General features: G+C 38.9%; 1 long non-coding RNA gene across 1 annotated transcript; it reads left to right on the top strand.

Moving 5' to 3' along the window:
* Positions 1–740: 740 nt before the first annotated feature.
* LOC129732614 (uncharacterized) lies at positions 741–19,238 on the top strand. Its single transcript, XR_008729298.1, has 3 exons — positions 741–1,325; positions 18,223–18,442; positions 18,952–19,238. It is a non-coding gene; the product is annotated as an uncharacterized LOC129732614 (long non-coding RNA).
* The last annotated feature ends 1,428 nt before the right edge of the window (positions 19,239–20,666 follow it).

Here is a 20,666-nt window from a genome sequence, read left to right as displayed (position 1 = left end):
TGTATGAGATTGCATGACAGCGCCCCAGACGACGTTCTCGCGCGACGACTGTTATCTGATTGGGAATTTGAAATAATCGTTTTTCGTGGCCATTGAGCTAGGTTCCAGTGTTACGTCTGTTAGTCTGTGATAAAATGATTGGGTTCGTTTATTGGTATTCACATGTGAGGGAATTATTTCCAGTGTAATAGGCGCTATGCTGCAAATCTGACGCCTCCTGAGTTTGATGACAGAAAACTAAGAAAACATAATAGATGATAACGGGGATAACACCGTTACACACCGTTAAAGTGGTTCTGCAACTGACGGTTAGTTGTAAGTGTGCGTGTGAAGTGAATCGAACTTGTCAAAACAACGCAACTGTCACTGTTTTTTGCTATTATGTATTAAAAGGTGGAAACGGTAATATATATAATTGAATATTATACAACCGTAGAAATTTTTGAGTAAGTATTCAAAGTTGATGCTTCCGAAATTCGCCCCAATTTTGTTCAAGCATTGAAATTGTTTTTATTGATTTTATGCATGAAATTTTCGATAAGTAGAATAAGAAAAATGTTCACCTCCATCTAAAACATCGTGAAACCCTTCTATATGCCAAGCATGCAACTACTCACTCTTGTGTCGTTTTGCTTATCTGCTGTTGTAACGCATCGTGGCTGTAACTACAATACGGCTATTACCTTTGCGCTGCAAAAATACCTCAGCTCACAGTGCGTGCGAACGTGAAGCATGTGTAGGAGATTCGTCTAGCAGTTGACTTTGACTGTATGTGCACAGAATAAAAAAATATATCGCGTAAACTCGCAAGGCGAACCTTGTTCGCGTTCCGTTCAGTGGTGCTCTTCGCGTAGAGAAATTACCCAAATTTTGGTTTCAAAGTGAATATTGTTCTCGTTTTTGTTAGCACAGTTCGATTAAAATTGTGATAAAAAGTTTATCGAAGTAAAAGTAGTTGTTTTACGTGCTATTCTGCTGAAGAATACGGTGCCATTGTTTTTCTCGTTGGATTTCCCCGTTTCGCGAAAAGCTGCCTTTCAATTTTTTTTGCCAATATACCGATCGACTGAAAAGAAAACCCTGCCTCAAGAAAAGCAGGCAAAGTGAGACGAGATCAGTGTTTCTGTGGTGCTGTAAAATTTTGATCGTAGGCCCTCAGGGAAGAAGTATCTGTTTTTTCTTGTTCGCTATGAGTTTGGCCTCTGCTTCAAGCCATCAAAGAAAATCGACAAAATAGTGATTGAAGAAAAAAAATAGTGGCATACAGTTCAAGGATTATTATTGCTGTTGCTGTGAAGAAGCTCATCATCGTTGCACAATTGCAGGTAAATAGAAAGTACCTTCGGCTCTACCGTGGGCAGATACCATTTGTAGACTATTATGTCATCGTGTTCGCAGAATTTGAAAAAATTCTGCACCACTCGCACCGCTATTGAAGTACAAAGAATCGAAGATAGTTTAATGCGAAAACACAAACAGTGACAAATAGTGAAACATGACAACACACTGAATAGGCTTGTGAAGGTTACGCTGTTCCCCCGTGACAGTTTTGTCCATCAGTTGAATGTGTTGTTGCTTGAAAAAAAAATCTTGCAATCAGAAAATTATGAGTTTGATACTCTTCATTGATAATGACCTTGTAAACTGTTCTGATCTGATGGTTATTGCTCAAAACAGTAATCATAACCTTGAACTAGGGGCCTATAATCGCGGCCGCTCTTTGGTTAAATTCTGTTCATTTGTAGTCCATTAAACTATGGGTATTCGTGCGACTTCGCATTACAATACAAAGGCGGTTGTCTCTACGTGTTGACGTTTTCGCCAACATCGGCGAGCAGCTGTTGAAGTCAGTTATGGTGCTAATTTACAAAATTGTCTAGCACGTCCTATGTGTACAAGATGGTCTCATACCATTGGAAATACGGGATAGCTTGTATGCGCTTTCAACATAAAGTCATGCCAAAACGATTTTTAAGGCAATAGGCATACCGTTACCGTGCCTAATTCTGCGCAGTTCCTAATTCTGCGCAATTTTTGTTATACTTATGTTTTATTGTATTTTTTGTAACTATGAGCATAATATTTTATTTTTCTTAAATAGAATTATTGATTCTGTGTCAGTGGTCACAATAATATCAAGAATACATGCGAATAAAAGAAAAAAAAAACTGAATTGTCAATACGATGAACGTCGCAAACACATTTGTTCGTAGTAACGAAAAGACAACGGCAGGAAATAGTTTTATTCATTTCCTCTTAGAACGAGTGCAACGATTTAAACAAACATCGTAGCTGGTAATAAAAGTTAGTATTGGTCATGATTTAGGTAAAATGAAATATTAGCTTACGCTAAATAGCGCATAGTACTGAAAAAGTGCAAAAAAATAATGCGCAGATTTACGCACCAGAATATGGCACCTTCACGGTAATTTCAAACTCAGTATAAATTATTATATAACTGGCTATCGCTTGGTTGACCAGATTTGATCCTATCAACATTAGAGATTATGCCTTTTGTTTCAGATCAGATAAAAAGGAATAGCGCACCTTGAACAAACTGAACTGATCAACAACAAATACATTAACAACAAAAACAGGCTATTTTCGTTGTAAGTCGGCGTAACAAAATATGAGGTCAGTGACATAAGAACGTGGCCGAACTGTCCGCAAATGAACGAAGGCTCAAATGCGTAAACAAACTTTTCTTTAGTTGTGATCAAAAACATATTCTTTAAAATAATATGATTCCTATTGTCGGAAAACTGACCGGAGATATTATGCACTACCTACCAATTTTGACTATGTAACCTTAATGCATCATATGGAAAATTGAACCGTCTTCATAATTAGATCAAATTAAATTTTCGAATAGGTCATGAAACTATTGTGTTTTGTAGGATTTATGTTTTATTCCACGCAAATTGTTTTAAATTATCTGATTTAATTTCCTATCGAGCCTGTGAATTCGCCTAGTCGCAAAAATGCTTTCCTTATCACGGCAGATAAGTCGTTTGTAAATCTTGTATAATCCTTTCAAAGTAGATACGGTTCATCACATGCTTCAACCAATGATTAATGATACCGCAAATCGGCATCAGTGTCAAATGCGTACCGCGCGTTAATTTTTACTGCCAGTATCTTCTTGGGTTTTTCTTGAGAAACATCAACACGCTTGCTAACCGAGAATTTACTGACCTTTCCTAAGAAGCAGCATGAACCTGAATAAGTATCAGAGAATTTGATACTAAATATTTTATATTAATTATTATGATTCTCTGCATTAATATTTATGATAGGATCATTCGACAGTTGAATAAAATAATTGCATGTTTATTGATCTTTTTTAGACTTCCTAGCAACATTTGAAAAGTTACAGCAATTGAGAGTTTTGAGTTTGGAGGATGTGTTTTTGACGTAGGACTACGTCTTTGTTTTCTATACTAGATTACACTTTGTGAAAATGAAAATGAAACTGGCAAATGTTGCGTCAGATTTCAAACGGTTATAGCAAGCGAACGACTTAATACATCTTAGTCATTTATATGTCGGTGGATAGATAAAATGTGTAACAATTTATTGATATTATGTTCAACATTGTTGCTTTAGTGTTTAATGGTGGAAAAAGGTGAAAAGTTCCAAGGTCAAGCTTTCCCATACATTTCCCTCGTAATTGGCTTGCTTCCCAAGCACAGATAACAATAACATGGACGAAATAAATTCCACTGCCTACATATTTTGACTCAACAAAGTGTTTTGGTTTGTTTGTCTTTGTCTAAGCTGCGTGGCCACGCCTTAATGGTAAAAATCTACGCTGAACTCGATACAAAAGACTGCGTGCGGAAGCTTCAGTTTAGTTTGTTCCACAATAGCGAGTGCGGTGCAGCTGTTAAAGATTCGCGACATTGAGAAACGAGAGCTGCATACGAGTCAACTTCCAGGCACCGCGGAGCATGTTACCTTTATTCTGCACACGGCAGCAACACTTACCATTGTTCGCTGCAGGATATTTTGCTGGCACAGCGGCTAGAGAGCACAGCGGAGAGCAAATTTTATACGCGGCCAACAAAATAATCAATGCTACCGGTGGTGGTGTGATCATCAGCATTCTGTAGCTACATTTCGAGCTGAAGATTATGAAATCGGTTCTTTTCAGAACTATAAGATGATGAAGATAAGAGTTATGAGAAATTTCACAACTACTACTAGTGTGAAATGTTCATCTATTTCTAAATAATCATTTTTACAATAACGACCAGGACGCACCAAAGATAAACGGTAGTGTTACCTATGAATAGTATATCAGAACAGGATATAACCCTCATTTCATGAATTTACACTGCTAAATTGAGTGATTTTCCGGTTTAATTGTTTGTTTGTGTTCACTCGAACACATATTAGCAACGAAAATTAGTTTATCTAAGAACCAGAGTGATTTTCGCATCGGGAAAGCAAAAACTTTCTTTTGATGCTTATGAAAATCACTCAGTAGTATTGAAGGTGTTTTGGTTTGTTCCTCTTTCTCGAAGCTACGTAGCCACGCCTTAATTGCAAAAATCTGCTCTGAACTCGATACAAAAGACTGCGTGTAGAAAATTCAGCTTCAGTTTAGTTTGTTACACATAAGCGAGAGCAGTGCAGCTGTTAAAGGTACGCGACATTGAGAAACGAGAATGCAGCTCTCGTCAACTTCCAGGCACTGCGGAACATGTTACACCTTTATTTTGCATACGGCAGCAACAGTTACCATCGTTCGCTGCAGGATATTTTGCTGGCACAGCTACTGGAGGGCACAGCGGAGAGCAAATTTTATGCGCGGCTAACAAAATATTCATGGTGCGATTATCAGCGTTCTGTAGCACGAACTTCTAACTGAATATTATGGAAACGGTTCTTTTCAGAACTATAGATGCTTGAAGATAAGAGTTATGAGAATTTTCGCAACTACTACTAGTGTAAAATTTTCATGTATTCATGCATCGTTAGTTTTAAAATAACGACTATCAAAAATAAACGGTAGTGTTACCTATGAACAGTTTAGCGCAGCATATAATAATATTTAGTTTAGCATATATTATATATTTAGTCCTACGTCACCATTTCATACAACCCCTAGGGCTGTATACCTTGTAGTATTATTGATTATTATTTGGTAAGGCAATCGACCTTTTATAAACTCATTCGCTTCAGACCTCCTATAATTGAAAAGCTACAGAAATTAGAATATTTCATTTAGATCAATTTTGTGCTCTTCCGTCAGATTCAAAAACGAATCAGGAGTACAGTGTAACGTGTCCAAAATATTATTTCAAAATTTCATGCTGAATGTTTCGAATAAAATCAGTAAAAAAAAATATTAAAAACCTTTGAAACACATTATTTTTGTTCAATTTTCACAGTTTTTAAGTAAATTAGGAGTGTAATGAAGCTTCACCTCACATTGACATATTGACTTTAAGTAACCTTTTCTCTATCATTACATGTAGTATCTACTGGATTTGATTCTATTTAAAATGGAAAAACGTTAGTGAAAAATTGCTTTTTTTGCTCGGAAGTATCAGATTTTGCTTCTCAATCAAGTAATCATTTGAAGTAGAAATCATGACTAAATATATTGGATGAAGTTATGAAGACATAATGCGAGTTCTGTTTTGTTACAGTGGTGGAAGTCGAGAATCTTATTGTATTCGAAACATTTTACTTGGAATGTTTCAAATTTTGTAGGTAGAGCAGGGCTAGTTGGTCATTTTTGGTTAAAATTTTCTCTAACTTTTTGTAGGGAATATTATGGCAAAAACTCATTACATGAAAATGTTGCGTTCTAGAAAAAATATGAACGACTCAAAATAGTTTACGATTTTACGGATATTTTATGTTTTTTGAGTTGATGTCAAATTGTCCAACTAGCCCCTCAGGTGGGGTAAGTTGGTCAGGGTGTGGGGTAAATTGACCATTTTTATTTCGGAAGGACAATTCAGTTATCCTTCCTCACTGCATTTGAGGCAGCCTGTAGCGTTTCAGCGGAAGTCAAACCTCTTCCGGTTTTTTGTTTATACGTTCGCTTTCCGAAATCCCAAACCATGAGAAAAATAACTCATAATTGAATGAAAAAAATCGTATTACTCTTTCGACCAAACGTATATGATGAAATCTCTCTAATGGTTTGGTTGGACACAAAATCAAAGACAACACGGATTAAATTGAGAACCAGAGCCGAATTCTAGATTCACATCTGCAATCACAAGAACACTACCAAAGTCTCATTAGTTTTTTGTTGTTGAAAACTCGCATTCGATGAAATTTTCGTCGAGTAGGAGGCATATGTCGATGCATTAGTGTACGTTATAATTATTTCAGATCAGTGACTCGGTATTTATAGTGTCCACTAAAATATTCATAAAAATGACGACGAAATGAAGATAATTTTTACCAAATTGTTTATCGTTTAAAATAAATAAAATAAACGGTTTTGCTAAGCAGAGCACATGTTGTTTTCGTTTGGTTTCAGTATGCATCACGAAATGCGACGTTCTTGGAATTGCATAAACTTGGTTACTTGAACTCATTGATGATGTGCATAGGACCAACCAGCCCCGCTAGTATGTGACCAACGAGCCCCTCATGTATTAAAAATGAAAATTACTTAAAATACATGAAAATAAAATTTTGGCGAAAATTTGTTTTACACTACTTAAAACTAACAAAAAGTACTTTCATTATGCATTGAACTAGGTTTATTTTAACTTGGCTAGCTTTGTTTAGACAAAAAGTTTCAACTTGAAAACCGAGTAGAATTAATGGCCAATTTAACACCAACCTGTATTTATTATACGTCCTAATTAAAACTGCACTTTATTTTGTCATTTAGTTTCTCTGGTTATCTGCTACATATCGCCCATATTACACGATTTTTTTGATACGTAGGTTCGAAGATATTCTCATTGACCAACTTACCCCGTAACCAACTAGCCCCGCTCTACCCTATATAATTTAAGAATTCCCTGGCTTAGAATAAAAGAGGATGTTAGTGTGGTTCAACAAAACGTTACCATCATCAAAAATCAAAAAAGCAGGCAAATCATGTCCAGAATTTGTTTTAACACAAACACGGAATTGAAAAGTAGCAACTTTCCGTTATGAATGCATTTTAATAGAAATGCAGGTAAAAATCATCTGAAATCTTGCAAAGTTTTTTCAGGAAGTACAGTCAGGTTTTTTTTCGCAGGGGATACGTACCTTATAGAAAATCTTATAAAAAATCACCGTAATTCGAAAATCCGCGTTAAATTAAAAATCTCGACTTAGTCTTTTATTCAATGAACACTTTGATGTTTTTCCGCGTAAATATTTTTGAATTAGCGCGATATCGTAAAACAAACCAAAATCCAACAAATCAAAAATTCACGTGAAAAAACCTCGTCAAACACCGCGGAAAACTGACTGTATATATCTCATTTTCCAATGACAACCGTGACTTCTTTGCCTTGATTCCCGAAGTCTCTAAAAACATATTTGTCAATCCACTCTCTCAACATGAAGTCCTAAAAGCACTAAAAAGTTCAGATGCACCAAAAGGGTCGTGCACCTCACGGAATTACTTTCTTTGCACTGACTTCAATAAAGTGTTTGACCGAATCGATATACCATTATTACTCTTCAATCTGCAAAAGATAGGGATAAAAGTTCAACTTAGCCGTCGGCTCCAGCATATTGAATCAATTGCAAACAAAAAGTCCGCCTTTAAAATGTATAATCAAAATCCAACTCTAAAATTTCCCTGGCTTTTCATTTCAGTTCTTCCTCTTTGTTTCGTGAGTAAGGTACCTTCATACTTTCTAGGAAACCAGACAATACAAAAATTAGATTTTAGGGCTGATCATAGATATCAAGGTGATACTTGTAGAACAATACAGTTCTGTTATCAACAAAGCAAATAAGTATTCCGTCATAATGACATGGCCTGACTCACAAGTTTCTCCAATTCACTCGGCTATTGGCTGTCGCTCTCCAATTCCTGGGACACCATGTGCTCCTCGCCAGATCTCGCTCCGCTTGGTTTACCCATCTTGCCCACTGTGCCTCTGGTCGTCTTCTTTCATATTCCATATACCGTTCTCCTACACGCCGCCAAAAATCGTCCTCAGTGCCTGTCGATCGAAAACTCTGGGTACTCGCGGGTCTACCTCGAGCATTGTCCATTTATCTAATCAGCTTCTCCGGAAAGCCGTTGCCATCCATGACCTTCCATGGCTCATTTAGGTCGATAATGTCATACGCGGCTTCGAAGTCTATGAATAGATGGTGCGTGGGGGTTCAGTATTCACGGTACTTCTGGAGGATCTGCCGTATGGTAAAGATTTGGTCCGTTGTGGATCATCTTTCCACGAAGCCGGCCTCATAATTTCCCACAAAGCTGTTGGCTAGCGGTGAGAGTACGCGGAAAATTGTTTGGGAAAGCACTTTGTAGGCGGCATTCAGGACGGTGATCGCACGGTAGTTCCCACAGTCCAATTTGTCGTCTTACTTATAGATAGGTAGATAACCCCATCCTTCCACTTCTCCGGTAGCTGTTTCCTATAATTGGGGCTGGCACGTTTTCTACGTTTGTTGCACCGACGGGATCGCTTTTTCCGCCGCCATGGTCCTCTGCTTGGGCGCCATTGAAATGTTCGTCCAATTGCTGCGTCCACCTTTCAGTCACCTTACGATCGTCTCTCAGAATACTACCGGCATATTTCGGCTCGCAGCACAAAGCCTCTGCGGAATGCGTTGAGGTTCTGGTAGAACTTTTGCGTTTCCTGAGAATGTACTCGGCAGGGTACACGGGTACCCAACCCACCAAAATGAAATGCTTCTTACTTCCTCAATTCTTGACCGTTTTTCGATCTTGACCCGTCAAAAGATTGGAAAATTTGTCTATTTTTAGTATATGGGGCCGAAACAGCGATTGGTTCTTATATGGTTCTCGTAAGTCCGGATTTTCGGGACCATGTTCAAGGTCGGGAATCTGCTCCGAAATGGCCATTTCGGACAGCTTATCAAAAGGACTCAAAATGAATGAAAATCAACTCCTGAAGTGATTTCATGAATTTTGATACCAATTTTGTTCGGTTTTAGAGACAATTGTACTAATTTGTCTCACCGGAACACACTCCCGAAGATCCGGATTTACAGGAACCAGATGTGGTCACAGGTTCATGTCGATCCCGGATTCTAAAAGTAGACTGATTTTCCAATCTTTTGACTGGCCAGGATCAAATCGGTCAAGAAATGAAAAAGCAAGAAGCATTTCATTTTGTGGGTACCCGGGTACCCTGCCGAGTACTTACTTATGGGTCGAAATCGAAGCCTTCCTTATCTACCTCTCCTGCTACTATAAACAGTCTGGTGATAGGAAATGGTTTGTTTCCACTAGTTAGAAGCATTCCATTAGTTTCAGCTGGTTGAGTTGAGGTTATCCTTTTTTTTATAGCAATAAAGTCTGAAAAGGTACCCGGGTACCCTGCCGAGTACATAACGGTTAAAGACTTAAACACATTTCCAAAGAAAACATTCATGGAATACATTTTCGATGCTAGCGATATTTGATTATACTTTCTTTCTAATTGTTGTTGTCTAGTTGTCCACCTACAAATAATCCCAGATTTGGCGCATTAGAGGTAGCAAATCACGCATTCATTTGGAGACGTTCGGGTAATTAGAGCTACGGGATGAGAACTAGAGTAGAATTTAGCCTCAATGTTAGGCTCTCTTCGAAACAGTATATTGTTCTTGTTGTTGATGCCAGAGCAAAAAGGAGTTTATTTCATGACATGTTAATCCATTGTTTGATGTTTATAGAAATGCAAAAACTAATATTGCTATTTTTGTATTTCTACTCAAATCGATCCCGTTATAAATCAAATCAACTATTTGTCTATTTTTTTTGGTAATCAGATTTACAGGTCTAACATATTTCGCGGTAGATACGAAACAACTGTTCGTGCGCGAATTCATCTATTCCGTTTGTTCTCACATTGCAAACGATAACATGTATCAAACTCTCAACAATCATGTATACAAGCGCGCATCTTATACACCTACAGAAATGACATCACTGGAGTATGCGGAACGGATGACGTTAGGACCAGGCTAGTGAACGGTCAACACTTTCATTTGATTTTGCCTCCTTATTGTGCCTGTGCTCGTAAATGTAGAACATCTGTCGCCTCCCACACAAAGAACAGATGGTCAATTGACACTCGCACATCGGAGAGATGCACACTGTCATTCGTTTGGCGATGTTTTTTTGCCCTAGATATGTCTGCTTCGTTCTATTAATGTGGAGAAATATTATTACAAAATGACACAACAGCAACTTCTTTCTCTCAAGTTGAAACGGATGTTGAGTATCACCCGTGTCAATTCTCAATTAAAATCATGTCAGTGAAAAAAAAATAATATCGGCCAGGAAAAAGTTATATAAAAGTTGTAGTTCTATGTGCGGGAGCAGCAAAAAGAGGAGATCTTCTCAGTTGTCAGGGTAGAACGTAGAGAGGGATTTCCAGAAGCGATTGAGGGCAGTCGATGTTCCCGTCGAGAATGTCGAAGATAAACATTATCTGTAACCTTTCTCGTCTTGTTCCTAGTATTTCCAAGTTGATTAGTGGACATCGAGATGAAGATGAAGCGAGTCTCGCCATGGTAAATTGCGTGGTGCAAACCTTATGGACAGCCTCTGTATTCGTTTAATTTTGATTACGAGCGATGTATGAAACGGAGCCTAAATAGGAGTAGCGTCTTCAGAGCATAGATATCCGTGAAATGCCAAGCGTGTCGCCGGATGAATCCAAGAACAGCATATGCTTTTGATGAAATAAGTGCTATGTGGTTGTTGAATCTCAGTTTGGAATCTAGTGTCACTCCTAGATCGGTGATGGAGGAGACATGTTCCAACGGGGATGATTTTAGGGTGTACTGGTGATTGGCTGTGGTACAGTGACGAGTGAATGAAATTATTTTGCATTTCTTGCTATTGATGCTCATTCCATTCTCTTTACACCATCGAAGGAGAATGTCTATATCGCGTTGGAGAGCCAAACAATCGAGAATGAAAGTGATACTCCTGTACATCTTCGGGTCATCTGCAAACAGCTGCTTGAAAGATGATATACGAGAACACAAGTCGTTCACGAACAATACGAAAATCAGCGGCCCCAGGATGCTTCCTTGTGGAACCTGCTTGCTCGAAAAGGATTCGGAACAAGTTGATTGTATTTACGAAAGCGTATCGATTTGTTAAGTAAGAACGAATCCAATCGACCAGCCAATCAGGAAGACCTAACACTCTTAAATTGTCGCAGGATCGCTTTTGCAAAATCAATGTAGATGGAGTCAATTTGATTGCGTAGTTCAATCTCTCGGGACAACGTATTTGTGTAGCACATCAAGTTCGTGGTTGTAGAGCGACGCTGGACAAATCCGTGTTGGTACTCCGATATCAAGGGTCGAACAGCATCATACAGTGCTCCATGAACCAGCGTTTCGAAGGTCTTACTGATACAGCATAGAAGCGAAATCCCTCGATAATTCTCGACGTTATTACGAGTAGCGGACTTATGGATAGGTGTGATAGATGCAGTTTTCCAAAGGCTAGGAAAAGACTTCTCCAACAAAGAACGATTGAATATGCAGGAAATCGGAAGCGAAAGTGAGCACGCGTAGTGTTTCAAGAAGAGCGGGTATGCCATCTGGCTCTTAGTAGCATCGAGATTGGCTAATGCCTTTTGAACGTAGTCTGGGGTGAAGCTCAGCGGAGGAATGTTCCGCGTTACGGATTGGAAAAACTTAGCAAACAGATTTGGATCTTCGATGGAAGAGTTTGCCGTTGTACCATCTAGAGAAACCGTAGCAGGAATTCGGTTGCACGATCTCTGTGAACGCATGAATTTCCAGAACATCGAAAGGGTTTTGCTTGAGGTTGGACTGCCTTTAGATTGAACGAAGTGAGCTTCGACTGTCCTCGGATTTGGAGATGAAGTATTGTTTACGTGCCTTGCGGAGTTTATTGCGTAGAATACGAAGTTCAACGTTCCACCAAGGCTTCCACTCAGTGCCGTTGGAGGGAGATCGACGAAGAGGGACATGGTCACGAAAGATTTCATTGAGTTTCGCGTAGAATCTATCAGTAATGACATCCTCTGAATCACCGTTCATCAGCCGGTTCCAGTATACTCTGCTGAGAAGGTCGTTCAATAGAATAAAATCACAGTTCTTAAAGTCCAAAACTAAGAATCTATATCCTCAATTACATGAACATCGCTGAAATAACACAGCGCGTGCGAAATCGCAGTAATCAATGTTACCACTGTCAACTGATTGAAGCTGGAAGTAAATTCATTTTCAGCTCGTTCGTGATGAAATTGATATTCACAGCTTTCAATTTCAACTGATATTTTGTTGCTGACAGTGAAAGTTTGCATCTCTGATTACAAGATCAATGATATAAGTATTTTCCAAAATCATCTCACGCAACGTTCGTAACTCTCCTTCTGAGAAGAAAATTTCGAAATACGTTTGAGGAAAAAAACGTCGTGGTGGCGAGTACTCGTTCGACATGTTTGTTCAAGAATGGATATAGACAGCGAGTGATGCGACAGAAGAAAAAGAAAACGATTGTCGTACTAAAAAGTTGTTCTACCGTAACGCTTTACAAGCCTGGTTAAGACTCCACGTATATTTTGAACGGCAGTGTAATGGAGAACGTTCACTTTAAATGCATAGCAAAATAAGTAGATAAAACGAGTAAGGTTTCACAAACTTCATTTCTTTCTTTTCTACTGATAAAGAAAACCAAATATTGCCAGTTAGGCGTCGTACAAACCACGTGATGCATGAAAAGGTGGAGGGGGTTTGAGTTTGCGTTACTTATTGTTGCATTCGCGGGAGGGGAGATAGTTCAGACAGTTACGTAACTGTGATATTTTTTAAAAATCGAAAATTCTGGGGGGAAGCGGGTTGTTCAGCGTTATGTAATTTAAGAGGGGGGGGCATTCTCACACGTTCCCTATTGTTACATAGGGGAGAGGGGGTCTAACAACGCTTTCAAATTGTGGATAGCTACAAATTTTTTTCAGAGAAAATTTTTAGGACTAAATTAAAAAGCTTGATTTAACTGTGCTTGATGAAATTATGAGATTTATTGTAAGGAAGTATGATTTTTTTGTATGGAACACACCGCGACCAGCAGTTTTTTGATCTTTTGTCCGGACGTTTTTGCTGCTCGCACATTTTTCGACGTAGGACTACGTCTAACCGCACTATATTGAGATACATTCTGAGAAAACTAAAAACCAAGGTGTAACGCCGGAATGAAAGATTTCAAACGGTAATACTTGTGTAACCACATGATGGATTACAATGATCAATATGTCGTTGGATTGATAAAATGATGGACATTTTTGTGATACTTCAGTGATCATTATTACTTAATTGTTCAACAGTGAAAATTAGTGAAAACTTTCAAGATCGAATTTCCCCTACAATGAACCAATCACGTGCGCGCATGCCTGGCACAGACTTCATGAGTAGACACAAACCATGGCGCATGTAAACGTAAAATTGATTCTTGAAATGCCACGTCGTGATTGATTTTTTGTTACGCTTTCGGACATTTTAAACAACTATTCCATTTAAAATACAGCTTCGAAAAAGTATGAATATCCTTGGTTGGATGAAATTGAATTAACTATTCTTATACATTTTTCAAAAGTCTTGAAAAAGACTGTTTCTGAACTGCTTGATAAAGTTGTGTGCTGGGCTTCGGCAGATTCCTTCGCTGCAGCAAATTTGTTTACTACAAGTACTGCCCTTCCAAGCATAGTTGTCCCAGCGTGCATAAGTTTTGTGTAGAACATGGGACTACTATGATTGGAACGGCAGAGTAGCCTTTCGACAGCCCATCACTTTCATCACAACTATTTTTCTCCGTCTCCAGTGTTAGTGCTAGAATCAGTCAAATGATTAGAGTTCGTTGTCTAATCCGAACAGGAACATCCAGCGTTCCACTAGCTCCAAACAGAAATGCTGCGACCGCGACGCGCACAGGTCTAGCTCAAAATGCGAAATGACTGAACGCGCGGACGGTTCTTTTCCTTTTATACTCGCACACTGGCAACTGATAAGCTCCGCCCGGTTTAATTTTTCTTTCATTTCCTTAGCTGCATATGTTCCCGCAATCACACGCAATGAGAAATTATCTCAAGCAATCTGCGGCAGGACAAATGAATTCAATTTAAGTTTTGATTTACGACGGCTTGCCACTGCTCGTCAGAACCCCCAGAAACGATTTTAAAACACTAATAGCCATGAAATTCGATTTTGATCTTACATTACAACAGTATTGCTGCCGGTTGAAACAAGCTAGCGCACCGTTTCTGAAGCAAAACGAACCTGTTATTATTCACTGTCCATTCACTGGGCTCGAAATTCCCATCGTTGAGTAAAATTAAATTAACTTTCTTTATAAATTTAATAAAAGTCTTGAAATAAAATTGAATTAACTTTCTTTATAAATTTAATAAAAGTCTTGAAAAAGACTGTTTGTGAACTGCGTGTTAAAGTTGTGCAAACAGGAACATCGGGAGTCCGTTAACTGGAAACAGAAATGCTGCGACCGCCATGGAATTCGATTTTGGTCTTACATTACAACAGTAATGCTGCCCGTTAAAACAAGCTAGCGCACCGTTTCTGAAGCAAAACGAACCTGTTATTATTCACTGTCCATTCACTGGGCTCGAAATTCCCATCGTTGAGTAAAATTGAATTAACTTTCTTTATAAATTTAATAAAAGTCTTGAAAAAGACTGTTTGTAAACTGCGTGTTAAAGTTGTCCAAACAGGAACATCGGGAGTCCGCTAACTGCAAACAGAAATGCTGCGACCGCCATGGAATTCGATTTTGGTCTTACATTACAACAGTAATGCTGCCCGTTAAAACAAGCTGGCGCACCGTTTCTGAAGCAAAACGAACCTGTTATTGTTCACTGTCCATTCACTGGGCTCGAAAATCCCATCGTTGAGTAAAATTGAATTAACTTTCTTTATAAATTTAATAAAAGTCTTGAAAAAGACTGTTTGTAAACTGCGTGTTAAAGTTGTCCAAACAGGAACATCGGGAGTCCGCCAACTGCAAACAGAAATGCTGCGACCGCGACGCGCACAGGTCTAGCTCAAAATGCGAAATGACTGAACGCGCGGACGGTTCTTTTCCTTTTATACTCGCACACTGGCAACTGATAAGCTCCGCCCGGTTTAATTTTTCTTTCATTTCCTTAGCTGCATATGTTCCCGCAATCACACGCAATGAGAAATTATCTCAAGCAATCTGCGGCGGGACAAATGAATTCAATTTAAGTTTTGATTTACGACGGCTTGCCACTGCTCGTCAGAACCCCCAGAAACGATTTTAAAACACTAATTGCCATGGAATTCGATTTTGATCTTACATTACAACAGTATTGCTGCCGGTTGAAACAAGCTAGCGCACCGTTTCTGAAGCAAAACGAACCTGTTATTATTCACTGTCCATTCACTGGGCTCGAAATTCCCATCGTTGAGTAAAATTTAATTAACTTTCTTTATAAATTTAATAAAAGTCTTGAAAAAGACTGTTTGTGAACTGCGTGTTAAAGTTGTGCAAACAGGAACATCGGGAGTCCGCTAACTGCAAACAGAAATGCTGCGACCGCCTTGGAATTCGATTTTGGTCTAACATTACAACAGTATTGCTGCCGGTTGAAACAAGCTGGCGCACCGTTTCTGAAGCAAAACGAACCTGTTATTATTCACTGTCCATTCACTGGGCTCGAAATTCCCATCGTTGAGTAAAATTGAATTAACTTTCTTTATAAATTTAATAAAAGTCTTGAAAAAGACTGTTTGTGAACTGCGTGTTAAAGTTGTGCAAACAGGAACATCGGGAGTCCGCTAACTGCAAACAGAAATGCTGCGACCGCGACGCGCACAGGTCTAGCTCAAAATGCGAAATGACTGAACGCGCGGACGGTTCTTTTCCTTTTATACTCGCACACTGGCAACTGATAAGCTCCGCCCGGTTTAATTTTTCTTTCATTTCCTTAGCTGCATATGTTCCCGCAATCACACGCAATGAGAAATTATCTCAAGCAATCTGCGGCGGGACAAATGAATTCAATTTAAGTTTTGATTTATGACGGCTTGCCACTGCTCGTCAGAACCCCCAGAAACGATTTTAAAACACTAATAGCCATGAAATTCGATTTTGATCTTACATTACAACAGTATTGCTGCCGGTTGAAACAAGCTGGCGCACCGTTTCTGAAGCAAAACGAACCTGTTATTATTCACTGTCAAGACAAGAACGAGCCAGTATTGAAATTAAAATCAATGATTTGAGCATGTAAAAATCAAAGATGTGGTAATTCTAGTTTTCTTTCCTCTTGCTCACTGTGTTGTGTGTCAATGAACGATTACTCGGAGTAGTCCTACGTCAATAATGCGGTTGTGTGTCAGATATAACCTTCTACTTTTTTTTACCTTTTTGCAGTGTTACTTATCGAGAAGTAACCTGCTCTGTGTTATGGTGCTTTCGTCTTCTGCTTCAGACTTGGTAACCTACTTCCTCCCTTATCGGCTTTATCATATCCTGCAAGCTATCACTCTAACAGTGTATAACGTGCTTTTGTCTATGATGTTATCATAGTTATTAAGTCTGGAGGAAAGTTTTGTGAGAAAGAGCCTGAGAATAAACCCATACTTGAAAGTTCTTTTGCCAACGAATAGCTTGGTTCTACTTAGATTCGTTCCTATATTGTCGCAGCGGACTTTGTAACCTTGCTCTGCAAGAAAATTGGTAGATGTAATTCAAACACTTACTAGAAAATAAATGGCAATTTAAAACATAACAATTAATGAAGATTGCCGAGAATTGGTAGAATACCCTATATCAATTTTTGAAATGACATTTTTTAATATTTTATTATTTGTTTCTGAGAAAAAAACATGTACATATACTTATTATTGTATTTTTTACTAATTTATGCCTGTTCCATTTTCGTCGTGGGCAGTGTTGCCACAGGTACAGAATCTGGAAAGATGCAGATTTTTTCGTTTTTATCTGGTACATATCATGTACGGTACAGATAACAGATTTTTGTCGAAAAAAAAATAAAAAATAGGTACAGAATTTAAAAACGTCTATTAATCAAACTGAGGTTGTTTTCTCGGTTTATTTGTAATGATTTAAAATGCATCCCTTGAAAAACAAAAAACATTTTTGTAAAGCTCGATGCGAAGGGCCAACTGGTGTTTTCATGCAAACGTGGTTGTTGTCCTACTTTCCTTCTCGGAAATCTTGAAAACAAATTCCAAATTCATTAAAAATATGTGTAAGTATCATCAATTAAAAGAATAACTGGTAGTCATGTTTCCAAGGTTAACAAAAGTGGTCCTTTTATGCAACACAAATTTTACAAGTACAGATTTTGGTACAGATTTTCTGAAGCAAAAGTACAGGAAAAAGATTTTTACCCTTCTCGTACAGATGATAAAGAGGCAACACTGGTCGTGGGTGTAATCCTGGGTATTCAACAAAGCGTCTGTTGCTTTACGCGATACAGAAAAGTATTCTCCAGATTCTAACCTATTTGATTCATTTCGAACTCAGGGAAATGAAAGTAATAGCGAACTGTTGTAACCGAATGGAAGATGACGAGTACGAAGCATGAATAATAACGATTAACGTCGGTACGGATATAACACTCAAACAGATCGTTCATCATGATTTATTTTGGCGCTTGTATCCGTAACATTCACAAGTTGAACTTTTAAAAAAATAACAAACAGAGTTTCCTAATTAGTTTTGGTATTCATAAAGTTTCGTTAAAATTTGACAGGATGCTGCCAACCAGTGGGCGAGTTGGCGCGAAACCAGACTAAAAATCAAGTTCTACAAACTGGTAGCATTGTGTCACCATCTTATGTATGGTGTATATTTTAACGATTTTAACCAACTTAAAGGATGCCAAAAAGTCGCGGCCTATTGTAGCATTCAGCATATGCAGTCAGTTGCGGATAGTAACTACGGTCGGTTTACATGTTAGCCGTGAACAATATTTAATATCCTGTTTCTATTAAAGAAAACTTAATACTCATTTTCGCGTCTAATTCTTGTTCTTATTCTCATTCGATTATTGGCTACTCTTGCAGAATGTGGTTACCCAGCGACAACAATGTGACGTACAGGGTGTAAGTGTGCTCATACAAGCCCAAATGAGCGCAGCAACGTAGCCGCTTACATCGATTCATCTGAAAAAGTGGTGAAATCATCAGCACTCTTATTTGCGCACTGGTTTATCGCCGCACACTTCACACAACAACCCACGCATAGCGACAGAGTAGGGCGGCACGACAATTATTATCCAATCAGGTAAGTGACCTGCACAAAATGCCTAAATTAAAGCTGGGATTTGCTGGAGTTCATAATCAGCTCTGTTGATATTACTAATAGTTAGTCAGAGACACTCAGTGTGATTCCCTAGAACAGATGTGTCATCATCGTCTGACATGGTATCTGATAAGCAAATCGGCTCTATGAAACAGTTCTATTACTATTCTCCTTATCTACTGATAATGTAGTTTGCGTGAAAGTGGTCTAAAAATGGAATAGCCACAAGTTGTTGATTAGTTTAGCAGCAAATAACACGCACAACATTTTCAATCAAAACCAAAACCCAATTGATTGGGACAGAAGGCATGTTTCGTCGTTCTCAAGTCGTTTCATTGTGTATATATAGGGCAGAGAAATTTCGTAAAATCCTAGCACCAAAGATGTTGCATGCTCGTCTGTACGTTTTATTTTAGAGTCCACCGCAGTTGCACGTGACTGCTATCGATTCTGGCAAGGAATGCTACATTTAACGATTATATAACTTTCAGCAGAAAATTTCCACCATCGCCGACGGCGTAGTATGCAACTGCACTCAGAAACCACCTGGCGACTCAGCAGAAGGAGAAAAAAACTAGTTGCACGCGGCAACGCTTTCCCTATTAGAGTTTTCAATAGGACACCAATCTGCTCTTCCCAAAAATAGTACCACAACGCATACCTACACTGGACTGGCACCAAATCTACCGGCCGGCGAAGCAAGAAAACCGGCACTCGATCGTCGTCAGTGGTTGGGTGCATTTCTTCACGATAAACGTTTAAAACCAGTTTTGGCATAGTAAAATAAAAAGAGAAGATGCACACACAACATTTGATTGCCTCATGCATATGTGTTTTACAGTGTTTAATGTTTGCGCCAACTCGTCCATGGATCAACTTTCAAAAAGGTCTAAATTCATTTTGATTTTTTTTTTCATGAATAAACGCGTTTACGGCGCTTGATTCATACATATTTGCGTTGGTGGAAATGATTATCAAATTGAAGGCTATATTATAAAGTAGATAAGAAAAAAACGAGGCAATTGAAACTTGACTTTCTGTTTGTTAGAGCAACCAACTGTTAGGGTACAGGACAGTTGTGTGGCTAACGCTTCGGTTCTGCTGGGATCAAAAGTTTCTTGGCTTGTTAAATCAAATCGAATCTCGAGGCTTTTTCGATACTCTTAACAGATGAGATGGATTAGTTCGTTCGGTAGATAGTAACCCAGCAGTCGAAAACTGCGGTTTTTGTGCGCTTACATTGTGTGCTGGGATCCGCTAATCACAGCTAACTTGGACAAGATTGATTTGATCTCCCAATCGATGGTTGTAATATAAACCATACAAAATGATAATAACTCCTGCAACTGCGTCTATGCTGGAGGCTCGTTTCATGATTTCCAACTGTGATTGCATCATGATAATGCGCCAGTTTTTCGTCACCAATAGTACAACTTATCAGCTTATTCTATATTCGCTCCGATTCTCGTGGCATGCGCTTGAACTTGGTTTCCCGTGCGCGGTTTTGGTTATCAGCGGCGTTCATTCACACCTTATCAACAGCAGCTGCAATTCCCAGACCGCTGCCACACAAACCGGTTGCGTCCGTCAAGCGGGTGGTGTTTGTGGTGCGGCTTTTCCTTATCGCATGCCCACCCCTGGGGTGGGACCACGCGTGGGTTGGACAGACATGGAGACAGAGAAAAGTCCGTTTTTTGTAAAGGCCGTTTGAGTTTGTTGGCCCATCGTCACAATCAGCTCTAAAGTGGCAGACGCACAAAATTTGCTAGACAGCGCGGAAGAAATGACGAGGGTAATCGATAGACGAAACTGCAAAAGTGGCTGATGATGACTGGACAGATACTTGTCTAAGAGTAAAACTTAACCTTTTCAAACTTGAGTTTTGTGTAGTTTCCTCTGAGATTTATTTAAGTGGTCTAGTGTCTAATGCGACTGAGACCTGACAAACCAATTTGTTTTTGACAGCTTTCCGTTAGCGTGTTTACTGTCCGCCGTTTGAGCAGCAGCTTTTGTGGAATGTCAGACAGACAATTGTTAGGAGCTTTACATCGTCTGACGAGCTCAGACAGTGCAGTTTACATTTTAATCATACCGAAATCCACATTGATAAACGTTGCTAATATGGTAATGGTATGCTCATGCAAACAGAATCACATATTTCATACGTTCGAGCGGCTGTTTCTGTTGCTTTCTATGTAGGCTATAT

This window comes from Wyeomyia smithii, chromosome 3, assembly GCF_029784165.1.
Source record: "Wyeomyia smithii strain HCP4-BCI-WySm-NY-G18 chromosome 3, ASM2978416v1, whole genome shotgun sequence".
In the NCBI taxonomy this organism is placed as follows: Eukaryota; Metazoa; Arthropoda; class Insecta; order Diptera; family Culicidae; genus Wyeomyia; species Wyeomyia smithii.
This window is presented reverse-complemented; position numbering and strand designations above follow the sequence as displayed.